We start from the raw sequence: 22,367 nt of genomic DNA, 5'->3' as shown, positions 1-22,367 counted from the left end.
GCTATCTCACTGCCCTCCTACCTCACTATTATCTCCCTGCCCTGCTAACTCAATGCCCTCCTATCTGACTACTATCTCACTGCCCTACTATCTCACTGCCTTCCTACCTCACTATTATCTCCCCGCCCTGCTATCTCCCTGCCCTCCTATCTGACTACTATCTCACTGCCCTGCTACCTCTCTACCCTCCTACCTCACTACTATCTCCCTGCCCTGCTATCTCCCTGCCCTGCTATTTCCCTGCCCTACTTTCTCACCACTATCTCACTGCCCTGCTATCTCCCTGCCCTCCTAACTCATTGCTATCTCACTGCCCTACTATCTCACTGCCCTCCTACCTCACTATTATCTCACTGTTCTGCTTTCTCACTGCCCTGCTATCTCCCTGCAGTGCTATCACTGCTATCTCCCTACCCTCCTACCTCACTACTATCTCCCTGCCCTGCTCTCACTGCCCTGCTATCTCACTGCCCTCCTATCTCACTATTATCTCCCTGCCGTGCTATCTTCCTGCCCTCCTATCTCACTACTATCTCACTGCCCTCCTATCTCACTATTATCTCACTGCCCTGCTATCTCACTGCCCTCCTATCTCACTATTATCTCCCTGCCGTACTATCTTCCTGCCCTCCTATCTCACTACTATCTCACTGCCCTCCTATCTCACTATTATCTCACTGCTCTGCTTTCTCCCTGGCCTCCTACCTCACTACTATCTCACTGCCCTACTATCTTACTGCCCCCCTACCTTACTATTATCTCACTGCCCTGCTATCTCACTGCCCTGCTACTCCCTACCCTCCTACCTCAATACTATCTCCCCGCCCTGCTATCTCCCTGCCCTCCTATCTTACTATTATCTCACTGTCCTGCTATCTCACTATTATCTCACTGCCCTGCTTCCTCCCTACCCTCCTACCTCACTACGATCTCCCTGCCCTGCTATCTCCCAGCCCTGCTATCTCCCTTCCCTCCTACCTCATTACTATCTCACAGCCCTACAATCTCACTGCCCTCCTACCTCACTGTCATCTCCCTGCCTGCATCTCCCTGCCCTCCTATCTCACTACTATCTCACTGCCCTCCTACCTCACTATTATCTCACTGCACTGCTTTCTCCCTGCCCTCCTACCTCACTACTATCTCACTGCCCTGCTATCTCACTGCCCTCCTATCTTACTATTATCTCACTGCCCTGCTATCTCACTGCCCTGCTACCTTCCTACCCTCCTACCTCACTACTATCTCCCTGCCCTACTATCTCCCTGCCCTGCTATTTTCCTGCCCTCCTTCCTCACTACTATCTCACTGCCCTGCTATCTCCCTGCCCTCCTACCTCACTACTATCTCACTGCCCTACCATCTCGCTGCCCTCCTACCTCACTATTATCTCACTGCTCTATTTTCTCACTGCCCTCCTATCTTACTGTTATCACACTGCCCGTCTATCTCACTGCCCTGCTATCTCACAATTATCTCACTGCCTTGCTTCCTCCATACCTTCCTACCTCACTACTATCTCCCTGCCCTGCTATCTCCCTGCCCTGCTATTTCCCTGCCCTCCTTCCTCACCACTATCTCACTGCCCTGCTATCTCCCTGCCCTCCTACCACACTACTATCTCACTGCCCTACTATCTCACTGCCCTCCTACCCTCACCATTATCTCACTGCTCTGCTGTCTCACTGCCCTCCAATCTCACTATTATCTCACTGCCCTGCTATCTCACTGCCCTCCTACCTCACTATTATCTCCCTGCCTGCATCTCCCTGCCCTCCTATCTCACTACTATCTCACTGCCCTACTATCTCAATGTCCTCCTACCTCACTATTATCTCACTACACTGCATTCTCCCTGCCCTCATACCTCACTACTATCTCACTGCCCTGCTATCTCACTGCCCTCCTATCTTACTATTATCTCACTGCCCTGCTATCTCACTATTATCTCACTGCCTTGCTTCCTCCATACCTTCCTACCTCACTACTATCTCCCTGCCCTGCTATCTCCCTGCCCTGCTATTTCCCTGCCCTCCTTCCTCACCACTATCTCACTGCCCTGCTATCTCCCTGCCCTCCTACATCACTACTATCTCACTGCCCTACTATCTCACTGCCCTCCTACCCTCACCATTATCTCACTGCTCTGCTTTCTCACTGCCCTCCAATCTCACTATTATCTCACTGCCCTGCTATCTCACTGCCCTCCTATCTTACTATTATCTCACTGCCCTGCTATCTCACTATTATCTCACTGCCCTGCTTCCTCCCTTCCCTCCTACCTCACTACGATCTCCCTGCCCTGCTATCTCCCAGCCCTGCTATCTCCCTTCCCTCCTACCTCATTACTATCTCACAGCCCTACTATCTCACTGCCCTCCTACCTCACTATTATTTCCCTGCTTTCATCTCCCTGCCCTTCTATCTCACTACTATCTCACTGCCCTACTATCTCACTGTCCTCCTACCTCACTATTATCTCACTACACTGCATTCTCCCTGCCCTCATACCTCACTACTATCTCACTGCCCTGCTATCTCACTGCCCTCCTATCTTACTATTATCTCACTGCCCTGCTACCTCCCTACCCTCCTACCTCACTACTATCTTCCTGCCCTACTATCTCCCTGCCCTGCTATTTTCCTGCCCTCCTTCCTCACTACTATCTCACTGCCCTCTTTCCTCACTACTATCTCACTGCCCTACTATCTCGCTGCCCTCCTACCTCACTATTATCTCACTGCTCTATTTTCTCACTGCCCTCCTATCTCACTGTTATCTCACTGCCCGTCTATCTCACTGCCCTGCTATGTCACTATTATCTCACTGCCTTGCTTCCTCCCTACCCTCCTACCTCACTACTATCTCCCTGCCCTGCTATCTCCCTGCCCTGCTATCTCCCTGCCCTCATACCTCACTACTATATGACTGCCCTGCCATCTCCCTGCCCTCCTACCTCACTACTATCTCACAGCCCTGCTATCTCCCTGCCCTCCTACCTCACTACTATCTCACTGCCTTACTATCTCACTGCCCTCCTACCTCACTATTATCTCACTGCTCTGCTTTCTCACTGCCCTCCTATCTCACTATTATCTCACTGCCCTGCTATCTCACTGCCCTCCTATCTCACTATTACCTCACTACCCTGCTATCTCACTACCCTGCTATCTCCCTGCCCTCCTACCTCACTACTATCTCACTGCCTTACTATCTCACTGCCCTCCTACCTCACTATTATCTCACTGCTCTGCTTTCTCACTGCCCTCCTATCTCACTATTATCTCACTGCCCTGCTATCTCACTGCCCTCCTATCTCACTGCCCTCCTATCTCACTATTATCTCACTGCCCTGCTATCTCACCACCCTCCTATCTCACAATTATCTCACTGCCCTGCTATTTCATTGCCCTCCTACCTCACTACTATCTCCCTGTCCTGCTACCCCACTGCTCTGCTATCTCCCTGCTCTCCTACATCACTACTACCTGACTGCCCTGCTATCTCACTGCGCTCCTACCTCACTAAAATCTCACTGCCCTGCTATTTCCCTGCCCTCCTTCCTCACCACTATCTCACTGCCCTGCTATCTCCCTGCCCTCTTACCTCACTATTATCTCACTGCCCTCCTACCTCACTACTATCTCACTGCCCTGCTATCTCCCTGCCCTGCTATTTTCCTGCCCTCCTTCCTCACTACTATCTCACTGCCCTGCTATCTCCCTGCCCTCCTACCTCACTGCTATCTCACTGCCCTACTATCTCGCTGCCCTCCTACCTCACTATTATCTCACTGCTCTATTTTCTCACTGCCCTCCTATCTCACTATTATCTCACTGCCCGTCTATCTCACTGCCCTGCTATGTCACTATTATCTCACTGCCTTGCTTCCTCCCTACCCTCCTACCTCACTACTATCTCCCTGCCCTGCTATCTCCCTGCCCTCCTACCTCACTACTATCTCACAGCCCTGCTAGCTCCCTGCCCTGCTACCTCACTACTATCTCACTGCCTTACTATCTCACTGCCTTCCTACCTCACTATTATCTCACTGCTATGCTTTCTCACTGCCCTCCTATCTCACTATTATCTCACTGCCCTGCTATCTCACTGCCCTCCTATCTCACTATTACCTCACTACCCTGCTATCTCACTGCCCTGCTATATCCCTGCCCACATACCTCACTATTATCTCACTGCCCTGCTATCTCCCTACCCTCCTACCTCACTATTATCTCACTGCTCTGCTTTCTCACTGTCCTCCTATCTCACTATTATCTCACTGCCCTGGTATATCACTGCCCTCCTATCTCACTGCCCTGCTATCTCACTGCCCTGCTATCTCACTATTATCTCACTGCCCTGCTACCTCCCTACCCTCCTACCTCACTACTATCTCCCTGCCCTGCTTTCTTCCTGCCCTCCTACCGCACTACTATCTCACTGCCCTGCTATCTCCCTGCCCTCCTACCTCACTACTATCTCACTGCCCTGCTATCTCCCTGCCCTCCTACTTCACTACTATATCACTGCCCTACTATCTCACTGCCCTCCTATCTCACTATTATCTCACTGCCCTGCTATCTCACCCCCCTCCTATCTCACTATTATCTCACTGCCCTGCTATCTCACTGCCCTGCTATATCCCAGCCCACCTACCTCACTATTATCTCACTGCCCTGTTATCTCCATACCCTCCTACCTCACTATTATCTCCCTGCTCTGCTATCTCTCTGCGGTGCTATCACTGCTATTTCATTGCCCTCCTACCTCACTACTATCTCCCTGTCCTGCTACCCCACTGCTCTGCTATCTCCCTGCTCTCCTACATCACTACTACCTCACTGCCCTGCTATCTCACTGCCCTCCTTCCTCACCACTATCTCACTGCCCTGCTATCTCCCTGCCCTCCTACCTCACTATTATCTCACTGCCCTGCTACCTCCCTACCCTCCTACCCCACTACTATCTCACTGCCCTGCTATCTCCCTGCCCTGCTATTTTCCTGCCCTCCTACCTCAGTGATACTATCTCACTGCCCTGCTATCTCCCTGCCCTCCTACCTCACTACTATCTCACTGCCCTACTATCTCGTTGCCCTCCTACCTCACTATTATCTCACTGCTCTATTTTCTCACTGCCCTCCTATCTCACTATTATCTCACTGCCCGTCTATCTCACTGCCCTGCTATGTCACTATTATCTCACTGCCTTGCTTCCTCCCTACCATCCTACCTCACTACTATCTCCCTGTCCTGCTATCTCCCTGCCCTGCTATCGCCCTGCCCTCATACCTCACTACTATCTCACTGCCCTGCTATCTCCCTGCCCTGCTTTCTTCCTGCCCTCCTACCGCACTACTATCTCACTGCCCTGCTATCTCCCTGCCCTCCTACCTCACTACTATCTCACTGCCCTGCTATCTCCCTGCCCTCCTACTTCACTACTATATCACTGCCCTACTATCTCACTGCCCTCCTATCTCACTATTATCTCACTGCCCTGCTATCTCACCACCCTCCTATCTCACTATTATCTCACTGCCCTGCTATCTCACTGCCCTCTTATCTCACTATTATCTCACTGCCCTGCTATCTCACTGCCCTGCTATATCCCAGCCCACCTACCTCACTATTATCTCACTGCCCTGTTATCTCCATACCCTCCTACCTTACTATTATCTCCCTGCCCTGCTATCTCCCTGCCCTCCTACCTCACTACTATCTCACTGCCCTACTATCTCGCTGCCCTCCTACCTCACTATTATCTCACTGCTCTATTTTCTCACTGCCCTGCTATGTCACTATTGTCTCACTGCCTTGCTTCCTCCCTACCCTCCTACCTCACTACTATCTCCCTGCCCTGCTATCTCCCTGCCCTGCTATCTCCCTGCCCTCATACCTCACTACTATCTCACTGCCCTTCTATCTCCCAGCCCTCCTACCTCACTGCCCTGCTATCTCCCTGCCCTCCTACCTCACTACTATCTCACTGCCCTACTTTCTCACTGCCCTCCTACCTCACTATTATCTCACTGCTCTGCTTTCTCACTGCCCTCCTATCTCACTGTTATCTAACTGCCCTGCTATCTCACTGCCCTCCTATCTCACTATTACCTCACTGCCCTGCTATCTCCCTACCCTACTACCTCACTATTATCTCACTGCTCTGCTTTCTCACTGCCCTCCTATCTCACTGTTATCTAACTGCCCTGCTATCTCACTGCCCTCCTATCTCACTATTACCTCACTGCCCTGCTATCTCCCTACCCTACTACCTCACTATTATCTCACTGCTCTGCTTTCTCATTGCCCTCCTACCTAACTACTCTCTCCCTGTCCTGCTATCTCACTGCTCTGCTATCTCCCTGCCCTCCTACCTCAGCATTATCTCACTGCCCTTCCTCACTATTATCTCCCTGCTCTGCTATCTCCCTACAATCCTATCACTGCTATTTCACTGCCCTCCTACCTCACTACTATCTCCCTACCCTGCTACCTCACTTCTCTGCTATCTCCCTGCTCTCCTACATCACTACTATCTCACTGCCCTCCTACCTCACTAAAATCTCACTGCCCTGCTATTTCCCTGCCCTCCTTCCTCACTATTATCTCACTGCCCTGCTATCTCCCTGACCTCCTACCTCACTATTATCTCACTGCCCTGCTATCTCACTATTACCTCACTGCCCTGCTTCCTCCCTACCCTCCTACCTCACTACTATATCCCTACCCTGCTACCTCACTGCTCTGCTATCTCCCTGCTCTCCTACATCACTACTATGTCACTGCCCTGCTACCTCCCTACCCTCCTACCTCACTACTATCTCCCTGCCCTGCTATCTCCCTGCCCTGCTTTCTCCCTGCCCTCCTACCTCACTACTATCTCCCTGCCCTGCTATCTCCCTGCCCTCCTACCTCACTATTATCTCACTGCCCTTCTATCTCCCTGCCCTCCTACTTCACTACTATATCACTGACCTACTATCTCACTGCCCTCCTACCTCACTATTATCTCACTGCTCTGCTTTCTCACTGCCCTCCTATCTCACTATTATCTCACTGCCCTGCTATCTCACTGCCCTCCTATCTCACTATTATCTCACTGCCCTGTTATCTCCCTACCCTCCTACCTCACTATTATCTCCCTGCTCTGCTCTCTCCCTGCGGTGCTATCACTGTTTTTTCACTGCCCTCCTACCTCACTACTATCTCCCTGACCTGCTATCTCACTGCCCACCTACCTCACTATTATCTCACTGCCCTGCTATCTCCCTGTCCTCCTACCTCAGTACTATCCCACTGCCCTGCTATCTCACTGCCCTCCTAACTCAGTATTATCTCACTGCCTGCTATCTCCCTGCCCTGCTATCTCACTGCACTTCTATCTCCCTGCCCTGCTATCTCACTGCCCTCCTCTCTCATTATTATCTCACTGTCCTGCTATCTCACTTCCCTGCTATCTCACTACCCTACTATCTCCCTGTCCTGCTATCCCACTACACTACTATCTCACTGCCCTGCTATCTCATTGCACTTCTATCTCCCTGCCCTGCTATCTCCGTGCCCTGCTATCTCACTTCCCTGCTATCTCACTACCCAGCTACCTCACTGCCCTGCTGTCTCACTACCCTGCTATTTCACTACCCTACTATCTCCCAGTCCTGCTATCCCACTGCACTACTATCTCACTGCCCTCCTATCTCCCTGCCCTGCTATCTCCCTGCCCTCCTACCTCACTATTATCTCACTGCCCTTCTATCTCCCTGCCCTCCTACTTCACTACTATATCACTGACCTACTATCTCACTGCCCTCCTACCTCACTATTATCTCACTGCTCTGCTTTCTCACTGCCCTCCTATCTCACTATTATCTCACTGCCCTGCTATCTCACTGCCCTCCTATCTCACTATTATCTCACTGCCCTGTTATCTCCCTACCCTCCTACCTCACTATTATCTCCCTGCTCTGCTCTCTCCCTGCGGTGCTATCACTGTTTTTTCACTGCCCTCCTACCTCACTACTATCTCCCTGACCTGCTATCTCACTGCCCACCTACCTCACTATTATCTCACTGCCCTGCTATCTCCCTGTCATCCTACCTCAGTACTATCCCACTGCCCTGCTATCTCACTGCCCTCCTAACTCAGTATTATCTCACTGCCTGCTATCTCCCTGCCCTGCTATCTCACTGCACTTCTATCTCCCTGCCCTGCTATCTCACTGCCCTCCTCTCTCATTATTATCTCACTGTCCTGCTATCTCACTTCCCTGCTATCTCACTACCCTACTATCTCCCTGTCCTGCTATCCCACTACACTACTATCTCACTGCCCTGCTATCTCATTGCACTTCTATCTCCCTGCCCTGCTATCTCCGTGCCCTGCTATCTCACTTCCCTGCTATCTCACTACCCAGCTACCTCACTGCCCTGCTGTCTCACTACCCTGCTATTTCACTACCCTACTATCTCCCAGTCCTGCTATCCCACTGCACTACTATCTCACTGCCCTCCTATCTCACTGCACTTATATCTCCCTGCCCTGCTATCTCACTACCCTCCTCTCTCATTATTATCTCACTGTCCTGCTATCTCACTTCCCTGCTATCTCCTGGCCCTCCTGCCTCACTATTATCTCACTTCCCTGCTATCTCACTGCCCTCCTACCTCACTACTATCTCACAGCCCTGCTATCTCACTGCCATGCTATCTCACTGCCCTACTATCTCAATATTATCTCACTGCCCTGCTATTTCACTGCCTTGCTATATCCCGGCCCACCTACCTCACTATTATCTCACTGCCCTGTTATCTCCCTACCCTCCTACCTCACTATTATCTCCCTGCTCTGCTATCTCCCTACGGTGCTATCACTGCTATTTCATTGCCCTCCTACCTCACTACTCTCTCCCTGTCCTGCTATCTCACTGCTCTGCTATCTCCCTGCCCTCCTACCTCAGCATTATCTCACTGCCCTTCCTCACTATTATCTCCCTGCTCTGCTATCTCCCTACAATCCTATCACTGCTATTTCACTGCCCTCCTACCTCACTACTATCTCCCTACCCTGCTACCTCACTTCTCTGCTATCTCCCTGCTCTCCTACATCACTAAAATCTCACTGCCCTGCTATTTCCCTGCCCTCCTTCCTCACTATTATCTCACTGCCCTGCTATCTCCCTGACCTCCTACCTCACTATTATCTCACTGCCCTGCTATCTCACTATTACCTCACTGCCCTGCTTCCTCCCTACCCTCCTACCTCACTACTATATCCCTACCCTGCTACCTCACTGCTCTGCTATCTCCCTGCTCTCCTACATCACTACTATGTCACTGCCCTACTATCTCCCTGCCCTCCTACATCACTTCTATCTCCCTGCCCTACTATCTCACTGTCCTGCTATCTCACTGCCCTCCTACCTCACTATTATCTCCCTGCTCTGCTATCTCCCTGCGGTGCTATCACTGCTTTTTCACTGCCCTCCTACCTCACTACTATCTCCTTGCCCTGCTATCTCACTGCCCACCTAACTCACTATTATCTCACTGCCCTGCTATCTCCCTATCCTCCTACCTCAGTACTATCCCACTGCCCTGCTATCTCACTGCCCTCCTAACTCAGTATTATCTCACTGCCTGCTATCTCCCTGCCCTGCTATCTCACTGCACTTCTATCTCCCTGCCCTGCTATCTCACTGCCCACCTACCTCACTATTATCTCACTGCCCTGCTATCTCCGTCCTCCTACCTCAGTACTATCTCACTGCCCTGCTATCTCACTGCCCTCATACCTCACTATTATCTCACTGCCCTGCTATCTCACTTCCCTGCTATCTCACTACCCTACTATCTCCTTGTCCTGCTATCCCACTACACTACTATCTCACTGCCCTGCTATCTCATTGCACTCCTATCTCCCTGCCCTGCTATCTCCATGCCCTGCTATCTCACTTCCCTGCTATCTCACTGCCCAGCTACCTCACTGCCCTGCTGTCTCACTACCCTACTATCTCCCAGTCCTGCTATCCCACTTCACTATTATCTCACTGCCCTCCTATCTCACTGCACTTCTATCTCCCTGCCCTGCTATCTCACAGCCCTCCTCTCTCATTATTATCTCACTGCCCTGCTATCTCACTTCCCTGCTATCTCACTGCCTTGCAATCTCACAGCCCTGCTATCTCCCAGCCCTCCTACCTCACTATTATCTCACTTCCCTGCTATCTCACTGCCCTCCTACCTCACTAATATCTCACTGCCCTGCTATCTCACTGCACTCCTACCTCGCTACTATCTCACTGTCCTGCTATCTCACTGCCCTCCTACCTCACTATTATCTCACTGCCCTGCTATCTCACTGCCCTGCGATCTCCCTGCGGTTCTATCACTGCTATCTCCCTGCCCTACTACCTCACTACTATCTCACAGCCCTACTATCTCACTGCCCTCCTACCTCACTATTATCTCACTGCCCTCCTACCTCACTATTATCTCACTTTCCTGCTATCTCACTACCCTATCTCACTACCCTGCTGTATCCCTGCCCTGCTATCTCACTACCCTGCTATCTCTCTGCCCTGCTATCTCACTACTCTGCTATCTCACTACCCTGCTACCTCCCTGTCCTGCTATCTCATTCCTATCTCCCGGCCCTAATATCTACCTTCCCTCCTACCTCACTACTATCTCACTGCTCTGCTTTCTCCCTGCCCTACTATCTCCCTGCTATCTCACTGCTCTGCTTTCTCACTGCCCTCCTACCTCACTACTATCGCCCTGCTATCACTCCTATCTCCCTGCCATACTAACCCCCTGCGGTGCTATCACTCCTATCTCCCTGCCCCGCCCTCTACCTCACTACTATCTCTCTGCCATCCTATCTCCCTTCCCTGCCCTACTATCTCCGTGCCCTGCTATCTCCCTGCCCTGCGATCTTCCTCTCCTGCTATCTCCATACCCTCTTACCTCACTACTATCTCACTGCCCTGCTATCTCCACCTACTAAATCCATGCCCTGTTATCTCCCGGCCCTCCTACCTCACTATTATCTCACTTCCCTGCTATCTCACTGCCCTCCTACCTCACTACTATCTCACTGGCCTGCTATCTCACTGTCCCTAACTACTAACTCCCTGCTGCACTATATCACTGCTTTATCTCCCTTTACTGCTATCTGCCAGATAGCCTGCTATCACATTGCCCTGCTATCTCCCCCCTACTAACTACCTGCTCTGCTGTCTCAGTGCCCTACTATCTCATTTCGCTGCTACCTCACTGTCCTGTTATCTCCCTGCCCTGCTATCTCACTGCACTGCCACCCCCTGCCCTACTATCTCATTGAGCTGCTATCTCCCTACCCTGCTAGCTCCATACCCTGCTATCTCCCTGCCCTGCTATCTCCCTGTCCTGCTGTCTCCCTGCCCTACTATATCTCCCTGTCCTGCTATCTCCCTGCATTTGCACCAGGGGTTGGGGGCATAAACAGTAATCACTTTATGCAACTAACCCCAGATTGTTGTAGTTTAATAAGTCCTATCCTCTCGTGTCAATGTTTTATTTAAAACAAATGCACCTCTTTTCTCCCCCTGTAGGTCCCCCCTCCCCCTCTGGAAGCAGCGAGGCCAGCTTTAGGTAAGTCTTCTTCTTTGTTAAAAAAAAAAAAAGGAAGGGAGTTTTGAATATATATATATATATATATATATATATATATATATATATATATATATATATATATACTTAAAATGTGATATATATATATATATATATATATATATATATATATATATATATATATACACATACACATACACATACACATACACATACACATACACATATATATATATACCCTTTTTGTCTGTATAAAGGGGTTAGCCCCTGTGATAACAGAAGGGTAACCAGAGTGTCCCTATTAAATGCATCGCCTGCCCCTCCACCAGCCTGTGCGTAAAGAAGTGATTGCAGAGTTTTATTGCAGGCAGATTTTCCAGTCGGGAGGATAGTGAGGCCATAAACGCGGGTAGGTGTTCTGCCCGGCCAGCTATAATCACAGGAAGCAGTATCTGTGTCTTTAGATTGTAAATTCCACTGATTTGCCATCTAGTTGTTACTAAATTCCCAAAGGTGCCTCCAAAAGAGAAGAATGAAAAACAAGAGAACTCATTTAAACGATTCCTACATGTGTTCAAACAAGTCTTCTGCTTTCTACAAACACACACACACACAGCCCATCACTGCACTGGTCTGTGGCTGCAACCTCTAAATAAATAAGAACCACTCATGTATTATAACAGATAGGTATCTGTAACTGAGGGTAACTATATGTGTATGGCATATACACTGCACTATAGCATAAGGATGCAGTAAGACATAGCAAGCAAGCAGAACACAAGAAAGCCAGAGATTTCAAGGAAGCTGTTGTACACGGGACCGTTACATCTCGCATTTGCCAATATTATATTATATCATTTATTTTATCATGTGGATCATGGCAGCTGATCTTAGTGCAAGGAAGCAACCAATGTATGTGTGTAGAGGAGACTGGGTGGGTGGGTAAAGGGGAAAAAAACAAAAACTATGATTTGGAAACTATAGAAACGATAGTGAATACAGCAAATAAGGGAATAAGTGAGCAAAAAAAGGACAGAAAGAATGAAAGAAACAACAAAGAAGGAAAGAAAGAGAAAGAGGTAAAGAAAGAAAAATAGGGATGGGGGGGGGGGGGAGAACAGTCCTAGGAAGGTAAAGAATCCCAGTGCAGAAAAGGCAAAAGAAAGGAAAAAAAAGGCAAACATCAAATAAAAAGAGAAGCAAACACAGTCACTACAAAGGCAAGAGAGGTGGGAAAGGTGAGAAAGAGGCGGCCAAAGATTAAAAATAAACACTGGACTAAGGTGTGAAAGAGTTTGACACTTTTAGGTAGGACTCTGCTGTCTCCCCCATTTGCCTCTTTCATTGAAGAATGAACCATTTCTTTCAAACCTTGTCTTTCTTCAGTTCCCTAATAACACCGTTAAGTTATCTATGACCTGCTTTTCTATACCATGGTTTCTGTAAGGTTTTTTTTATTTTATTGTGATATTTACTTCATTGTGTGTTACACAATAAGTAAAACAAATGAAAAAAAAAAAAAAGTATCCATTTTGCATGCCAGCATAAATCTTTCTCCTGTTTCTTTCTTACTCGCCTTTGGAGCACAACCTATTCATTTAAAATATATATACATTTCACCAACAAAGTAGAAATATCCTTTTAAGCAAAACCCAGAGTCGTTAAAATATCTGTGTTGAGCGGGCTCAAAGCTAGGTTAACAATATTATCTTTCTAGCATTTTATGTCAGCAGAAAACATCTGGCTGCTGGGTGAAGGCAGCCAGCTTTAACCTGAATATATGTGACACCTATAGCTCCATAGTGTATGTCATATAATGCTCCATGTGTTGCTTCAGTTGGTTGCAAATGCAAAATGCACCTTTATACCTAGAGAGGGCTCACTTCTAGGTCAGGATAAATTGGCAAATAAAATACGTCTTTGTGTGGGTTTTTTTTTTCGGACTGAAAGCTAATTTCAAACCCTCTAGCAGAAGTTTAAAAAAAATATATCTGACAACATATAAATCAGGAATAGGTTCCTATCCCTCAATCTTTGCATACATTATGAACATGTGCCCATAACCAAGCGATCTGTCATGACAAGTGAGGTCCTACAAATCTGTTTATTGATGACCTTTAAATAGAATGGGAATAGTAACACTTAAGGACACACGTCTTTTTATTTCATAACCATGTCCAAGTGGGACATATACAGGAAACATACTGCAGGTTCCACCTAGAAAACAGATACGTGGACATCATATGTTTATAGTAAACCCCTGTATATCTCCTTTTTAACTATTTGCTGCCAGAGAGGTTGGCAAAGCAAAGCATTAAAAGCCACACACAGACACACACATGCACACACTTGCTAGAACAGTGCTTTTCAAATGTTTTGTTTGTTAAGAAACCCTATAATTATAATGAAATTCCGAGGAACCCCAGCCCTCTCTAATAGCACCTCTGAGATCAGATGCATTGTAAATTCTTCTGTATTTGGTACAATTTTCAAATGACATGAAAATTGCAGGGAAGCTTTTAGGGAAGCCCTGGAACCCAAGGGTTCCTAAGAACTCCTGTTGAAAAGCACTGTGCCACACACACACACACACACACACACACACACACACACACACACACACACACACACACACACACACACACACACTATACTGACACACACAGTCACATACACACACACACACATACACATTTGTTGATGTCTTGTGGTCTCTGCAGAGATGATTTCCTTAGTTTTTATCCCAATAGACTTCAGATATTTATGTTTTAGTTTGCTTGAGGGATTAAAACAAATTGCATCCCATTTCTCTGGCTGGATACAATGGTTCTGCTGATCCCATAATTTCAAATAAATAATATTTCAAAGCTTAAATATTTCTGAGTGTGAATTGAATTTGGAAAATACTTGATCTCTTTACTTAATTACATGTTACTCCCTTTTGGTGCAGAAACCCCAGATCTCACTCTGGCCCTTTAGATAGATTCAGATTTTTTTGTTTCTTTCATCTTTAACACACTGTATGAGATAGTTTGTAGAAAAATCCCCAAATAGATGTGGCTGTCTCTAGTATCCACTGAAACTTCATTTGGGTGCTTTGTGAAGGTGGCTGATGACTTATGGTGGGTGCTCAGTTCAACCAGATTACAAGGTTGTGTGTGGTGGATGGGTTAGGGTTTCATACACACAGAGCTCAAATGCAGCTCCATGGCCCCAATTAAAGGATGTTAACCATCTTTATGCAATAAGGGAGACGATTTCTTCTTATCAGAGTTACATTGATGCTGCAGGCCTGGCTATTTACACCATTCCTCGGATGCCTCTTGTGCAGTTACTACTCTTCGTCTTTTTTGTTGTGGTTGATTTGACAGATGACTGCTTGAAAAAAAAGAGAATTGCATATAGAATCCTAATATCTTACAGTCACCTTTGCAACACTTGTTGCTATGTTTCAAATGTCATATTGGACAACATTTTCATACACCCCCCCCCCCCCCGCCCCCACCACACACACACCTTTTATAGTTTTAGACTTTGGTGGACATATAATTCAAACACATCCCAAATTGTTCGGCGAGCTTGGCCATCATAAAAAAAAAAAAAGATCAAAAGAGCCACTTACAGGACAGAAAAAGACATTTTATGATTCAGTAATCACGATTATTTAAGGCCCATCTATATTTTTAGTAGGCTGTTTGCAATCAAACCTTAGTAGTGGATAGAAGGGGCAGGGAGTGGACCTGATTTATGGCATTCATGGAATATAACAGCCCCTTGGTAAATGTTGAAAATCACCTTACAAGCGTTGTCTTTTATTTGGACTGTTTATGAGACTTCAAAGATGTAAGGGCACAAGGTGGAGAGAGCCTTGCAAAATGGAAAAAGAAAAGTGTGATCATTCACCCCCCACTTCTCACTGGTCACTGAGATTCGTGCCCTTAAGCTACTGATAAAAACAATGTTTATAAATGTTTCAAGTATTTAAGTAGAGAGGATCAGTGTTTATAAACATACATACCGGCACTTGGGCACTTCAGGATCAAAGATGGTTTCAAGTGAAGTGAAAATATGTATTTCTCAATAGTATTACTAACTGCACGATAGATCCCCCCTCTTTCTTGCTTTAAAAACACACGTGGGATATAAGTATATAACATAGGGACTGTTCTTTTAGCTTTATCCACCCAAGCACCTTGCAGAGAATTAGACTGATAATAAAGGCAGCCAAGACCTTTGATTGCCCTTTGCTTTAGCCCTGTTTTTGATTTCTACATTCACCCCCCCCCCCTGAGAATCACTATATCACTAAATTGATTTTTTTCAATTGCCTAATTTGTCAATATTAGAAGGCAAAGTTGCACATTGAGAACCTGTGTTTCACCTACTGCTTTTGCACTAGTACATCGAACTAATATCTCACGGGTTTCTAGTGTATTGATTGTGTATGATCGCGGTGTTGTTTATTCAATAGTGCCAGGGTGATATTCATAACAGAGTCACATGAATGGCTAGTCCGATTTATCTGATCGAAGGGCGAATCTATTTCGTATCGTTTCCATGTGGTCGTTTCATATGTAGATCTAGCTGAGGAGGTAACTGTTGCATTCGTCTCTTTATCGTAATCTCTTAGCTCAACAGTCTTTAAACATGAGTTATGTAAACCAAATATCATTCTGGATGGCCTTGTTGTCAGTTATAAGTGCTTTATGTTTACTTTTGCATTAAATGGCAAGATTACTCCTTACCACTGCAAATACATATGCATAAATTGGATAACATGATGACACACTTGACATGATAGTGTATACCTACAGGTACATGCAATGAAACAATGTATCAATTGCTACATTGTCTTTCTTGCTTAATGTGGAGTGTTTTCTGCATACTGTTGTTTTTGCAGCGTCTCTGCTCCCTATGGATCTGCTGCTAAATAATTTGGTCTCAAATTAAGGCGAAGAAGTAAGAATATGAATTAATTTATACATGTGTTTACTTATTCTTCCATGTTGTACCATATTGAAATTACGTTTAAAGAAGCCCGAAGAAAAGAAAAGTTAGGCAAACTTCCTTATTCTCTCCTTTGGTTTGGGTCTTGCATGTAAAATGACTTTTCCAAGAAGTTTAGGGGCATTAACAAGGATTACGAATACCTAGATATGCCGCAGTGATACCTGAATACTTTGCATAGTCACCTTTACAAATGAAGTTCAACAGATACATTGTATTTCATATTTAGAAATAGTTTATTTCCATATGTAACGAGCCCCTATGGAACGTCTCAAATGAGGTTAAAGATTCAACAGATTCTAGATTCTCTAATAATGCACTTCTAATTTACAAACATATATATTGACGCATCGTGTGTTAAGAAAACACCCATATATCCGATTATATTCATCACACTATAGGCCAAAACTTCTCAAATAATGACATGTTTAGGTATTTACATACATTATACAAATTAATACATGTAATGTGTTTCTATAAAGTTAGTTGTTTTACATTGACCAAACTACACAAACACACACACACACACATATATATTAAAAACGTGTAATATATACAATTATGTTGTATATTTACAGAACTACATACATACACACATACATATTATGTGGGTCTGTGTGTGCGGTTCTGCAAATATATAAAAATATATATATATATATACACATTACACATCTATATATAATATAAATTATATATATATATATATATACACATTCAAAGATAATTATAAGTACAAATATATAGTTGAATAATATATATATTATATATATATATATATATATATATATATATATATATATATATATATATATATATATATATATATATATATATATATATATATATATATATATATATATATATATATATAATACCCTGCTCTCTGATTTCAGCCTCACTGGTGCGTATTTTATTTTTCCTTTTTGGAATGCATCTTAACTATATGAGACAGCCAATTAAAATAAATTCTGACATAAGCTCCTCCGGTTCGTCATTTATATATATATATATATATATATATATATATATATATATATATATATATATGTATATATATATAAGAGAGAGAGAGAGAGAGAGAGAGAGAGAGAGAGAGAGAGAGAGAGAGAGAGAGAGAGAGAAGAGAGAGAAAGAAAAGAGAGAGAGAGAGAAGAGAGAGAAGAGAGAGAAGAGAGAGAAGAGAGAGAAGAGAGAGATAGATTTATAGATTTCTCTTTCTCTCTCTATATATATAACATATATATATATATATATATATATATATATATATATATATATATATATATATATATATATATATATATATATATATATATATATAGACATGCAAATGAGCATACAGTAATATTTCCATTTGATATATATATATAAATATATAAAGCTATCCCGTGAAAATAAGTGTATCGTACCAAGTGGAGAGCTTGGGTTCTCCTTCCCAAGAAGTTCAGCCATGCAGAGTTCATGAACTAAGTATCCATTGTCAGTGGAACCAAAAAAAAAGAAAGAAAATTTGCAATATAAATTCACTTCTCGTTTTAGCTAAATTTGATCCTGGGCATTTTTTTTTTGAGATAGAAAAACAGGAGGAAAAAACAACAACAATTTTTTTCCAGCATAAAAATGAAACATCAAATTACTTTGCCTCTGGGTTCCATTTTTCCCTTCTACATTATAACTAGTTATTGAACTAGCTATAAGATCTAAAGGCCATTTGTGCGGAGACAGATTTCAATGGAGTTTCACCATCAATATTCTTTGGCAGTGACCTATTGGAGGAAGTCAAACAACCGAGGTGAAATTCAGGTCACGCTGTCTAACCAGTATTAAAATGCGTGCACTTTAAAAAAAAAAATAACCCACTTTAAACGAGATTTAAAGAAAATTGAATTCCAGCAAGGGAGGGGGTAAGCTTTGCATTCTCCTTACTAACACAAAATGCATTTTTAATTTTGGTTGAGGGAAGGGAGGATAAAAAAATATATTATATATATATATATATATATATATATACATATATATTTGTTTTGTTTTTGAGAATAAAAAGACTGGTAAGAAAAATGGAGGGAGCAGTCTGTGCAGCGTCTTGCACTTGTTATTAAATTCATTTATATGGACTAATTTATTTAACTGACAATAGATGTAAGGGAAAAAATCAATTAAACATTTGCATATTTCTTTGCATATATTAGGCCTGTCTATTTGCACTATAAAAGAACAAAAAAAAAATAAGAAAGAAAAAAAATCAGCATTTGTTTTTGTTTGATTTCCACTGTTTTCGAATTGCTAGAAAAATTAAATGTTAATGAATGACACGTGTGGTATGTCTTTTAAGTCCCTTACATTTGCCCATTTTCTACATGTTAGGCAATAACCTGTTTTTGTGTCAAGCTATTGCAACACTCTGATTAGTAATTATCAAAGAAGAATGAATCTTTAAGGCGCAGTTTGGAACAGGAGAGAAAAGTCAGATTGGAAAATGGTTATTATTGGAGCAAAATTGAGCTGATCTGGTTTCTTGTTATACAAAGCAGACAGAAAGAAGGTAGTTCATTTTCCTAGCATGCACAGATTGCTAATGGTGTGAGGTGCAGGTTAGCAAAACGGTCAGTATGGTAATATCACCTCCAATGAACCCTGAGGGACAATAGATAGTTATTTTTCTTCAGGACTGTCAAAAAAGACGCTTTGTACTTAAAATGTTTCAGTAACTCCGCAGTCAGATATTTTCCACCCCCTTCACCAAGCACCACAAAAAAACAAACAGATAACCAGTGCACATAATGTGTTTAGGACACACACAGCACTTCTAAGTTTGCCACCTAATGCAAACTGTTCACAATTATCTTTCTCCAATTCTTTTTAGTGCTACTGAGTTGATTATTTGAAGCTTAATGTAGCAGCCTCGCGGCTCTGCATTCCTTTATTTACAAATCCACAGCAATATTATATATTATAAGGTACTCAACACTAATATGGGGAACTCAGATAGGAGAGCTTTGTTCAAAACAATGCAATCTCAATAAGAAATACAGAATGCCTCGTTATAGAGAAATGGGTTGATAGGGTCTGATGGGACTGAGACATATTTCTGAAGGCTAGCACGCTAGGCGATTGAACTAAGAAACCTGAAGAAAAAAAAGATATATATATATTGAATACATTAAAAATACATACATACATACACATACATACATATATACATACATACATACATATATATATATGTATATATATATATCAGATCTATAAGCCATAAATAACTTCATTTTTGGTACTATAGAACTGACACTGCCAGGTAAATTGTTTGTTTTTTGATAATCTTTAACATACATTCATTAAATGTTTTTGTTTTTTTAAAGATCTCCTAATCTGTTGTCTCTTACCTGCAGATATGTAGATATATGCTGAATTGTATATATATTACCTACAATCCGTATGTCACGTTAGTTTTAAAGAACATTAGATAGAAGGGAAGAGATTAGCTCTGCAACAATACAAATTACATTATCCCACGGTTTGTCGAATTTTGCTTTTAAAATGTAATAGTATTAAAAACTGATCTAAGAATGTACTTACACAATGCACAATATAATGTCCCCTTGTATACAATACACTGTGCCTACATGAGTTTCTTTTCAATAAAGAGGCAAAGCTATTAGGAGCAGATTCTTATTATACATATTATTTAAAAAAACAAAAATGATGTTTTGAAAGAAAGTTCCAGTAATTGTAGGTATGCTCTCAAATTATAATGGCTCTGAAAAGCGACCTGCAGATTGTCATGCAAGTAATACTAGGTGATGTATTTTATTTCTAGCCACATTACAGACATTAAACAAAGCCTGGAACTTGGCGATGCTTTATGCAAACACAAAGCAGTTGGTACTTAGGAAATAAAACGCTATAGCAGCATGCTGACTCCATTGGGTTTCACATCTGGTTGAAGTTTCCTTTCATAACTATAGAGCTTTTTTTTAATGGGACTTTTAATTTAGGGTAATTTCTACCTCCACATCAAAGTACCAGATACCAAAAAGGCGCTTATATGCACCCTGTAGAATCGAATTTGTGTGAGGGTTAAAGAGTCACAGATTCGTCTCTAGGGGGGTATATGGGTGATGCTAAAGACCTCTTTTTCGACTATTCCTCTCCCCCCTCTTGTTTTATCCCTGAGTTGAGTATATCCTCATGAAATCCCTGGTGTTTATTATGCCATTTTATTCAGGAGTTGTCTTAAGTTGTTACAAGAACACAGGATCTGTATTGGTTTCATGCCTTTTTTTTGCAGGGGGTGGGGGGAGGGGAGGAAGTGGAGTGGATTAAAGGTGTAGATTAAATAATCATAAAATAACACATTATTACATTTCCTATAAAGAAGGAGCAGCCACAGCACAGAGCAAGTCCCAACCAGTACAAAGACTCTAAACCATTCCTCCGGCTTGATTTATTGCTTTTTACTGCCCTATAAAAGCTGTTACAACGAACCTAAAGCCTGCAACACCGCTGGCACATTTAGTCTAATAAATAAAACATAAACAGCTAACTTTATGTGTCACTTTTATTGTTATCAAGTAAAATATTGCATTGCCCTGCAAGCTATGATTTTAAGCTATAATTGTTATCAAGCAGAACAAGGGAGCAATCAGATTTCTGCTCTCCCATTTTTAATGCCTAATCTAAGCTCATGATAAAATACCTAATTGTAATAGCTGTTTGCTTCGAAATGTTTACATAAATTCCCAAGGTTTTTTGAGCACTATATTATCTGCTGAAACTCGGATGTGTGAAATAGATGCATTGTGGAAATATACCCAGGGTCCCTCTCCAGCCATTTTTGTCTACTTAAGGAGAAACTACGACTGGACCTTTTTTAAATGAAAATTACTCTGGGAGACCAGGTCTTCAATCCCAGGCAGCCTGTTATTGGATTGGGTACTCATATCGCCATCCTGTTTCTAACAATGTTGTTTTATTGTCAGAGTGGGATACAGGCAGAACACCCTGTGAACTTTTACAGTTGTTAAATGCATGTAGAATGACAGCATCCATCCAGATACACACACACATACACACACACACACACACACATGCCAATTTAGGCAACCAGACAAAACACAATCAGGATCAAGAGAACAAAAATTATGGCAAATTATTATTTTTTCCCCTTGTTTTAAATGTAATTTTTCTTGGTGTGAAGCTTTTGGCAGTAATTGAATTAACCATTTGCTTTTTTTTTTTTTTTTTAATGATCTTCCAGTGTGACAGATATGGAAATAGCTGCCTGCCCAGGACAGATAAGTTGTTTTACATAATGTAGTTTTCTTATAATACTATGGATTAGAAATGTAGCTATATGCATACATGCTGTTTGAGCAAACTACATGGAAGAATCTTTCATGAAGGTTTTTTTTTTTTTTTTTTTTTTTTTTTTAAGCAGACTTTATACCCATCCCCCCCGCCTGCATACCCCTGTTCAAATGGATCTAACATTGTATGTTTCTTCTTGACTAATTTCTAAATCCATGTCTTTTAATTTCAGGTTGCCCCTGCAATTGGATCAATGTCTTCTGTATGCAAGAGGAAACACACATTTCTCAGCTGCATAGATGAGAGGTAAGAAGCTATACTATGCATTTATAGGGGGATGGGGGGAGGGGTACTCCAGTTGATATTGCATTATTCTATGTGTGTATGTTTCTGTGTGTGTGTTTGTCTTGGGGAAAGGGGGGATAGAAGGGGGGGGG

General features: G+C 43.5%; 1 protein-coding gene across 3 annotated transcripts in view; it reads left to right on the top strand.

The window, feature by feature from the left end:
* LOC142490013 (homeobox protein Hox-D3-like) overlaps positions 1–22,367 on the top strand; it is a 168,444-nt gene that overhangs the window by 57,279 nt on the left and 88,798 nt on the right. For 2 of the 3 annotated variants that reach the window (XM_075591776.1, XM_075591771.1), the window contains exons 3-4: positions 11,598–11,637; positions 21,881–22,236. The gene's annotated coding sequence lies outside the window, so the exon portion shown is untranslated. The remainder of the gene's footprint in view (positions 1–11,597; positions 11,638–21,880; positions 22,237–22,367) is intronic. The other variant, XR_012799978.1, reaches the window with a different exon arrangement.

The sequence above is a fragment of the Ascaphus truei genome, chromosome 3 (genome assembly GCF_040206685.1).
Source record: "Ascaphus truei isolate aAscTru1 chromosome 3, aAscTru1.hap1, whole genome shotgun sequence".
In the NCBI taxonomy this organism is placed as follows: domain Eukaryota; kingdom Metazoa; phylum Chordata; class Amphibia; order Anura; family Ascaphidae; genus Ascaphus; species Ascaphus truei.
This window is presented reverse-complemented; position numbering and strand designations above follow the sequence as displayed.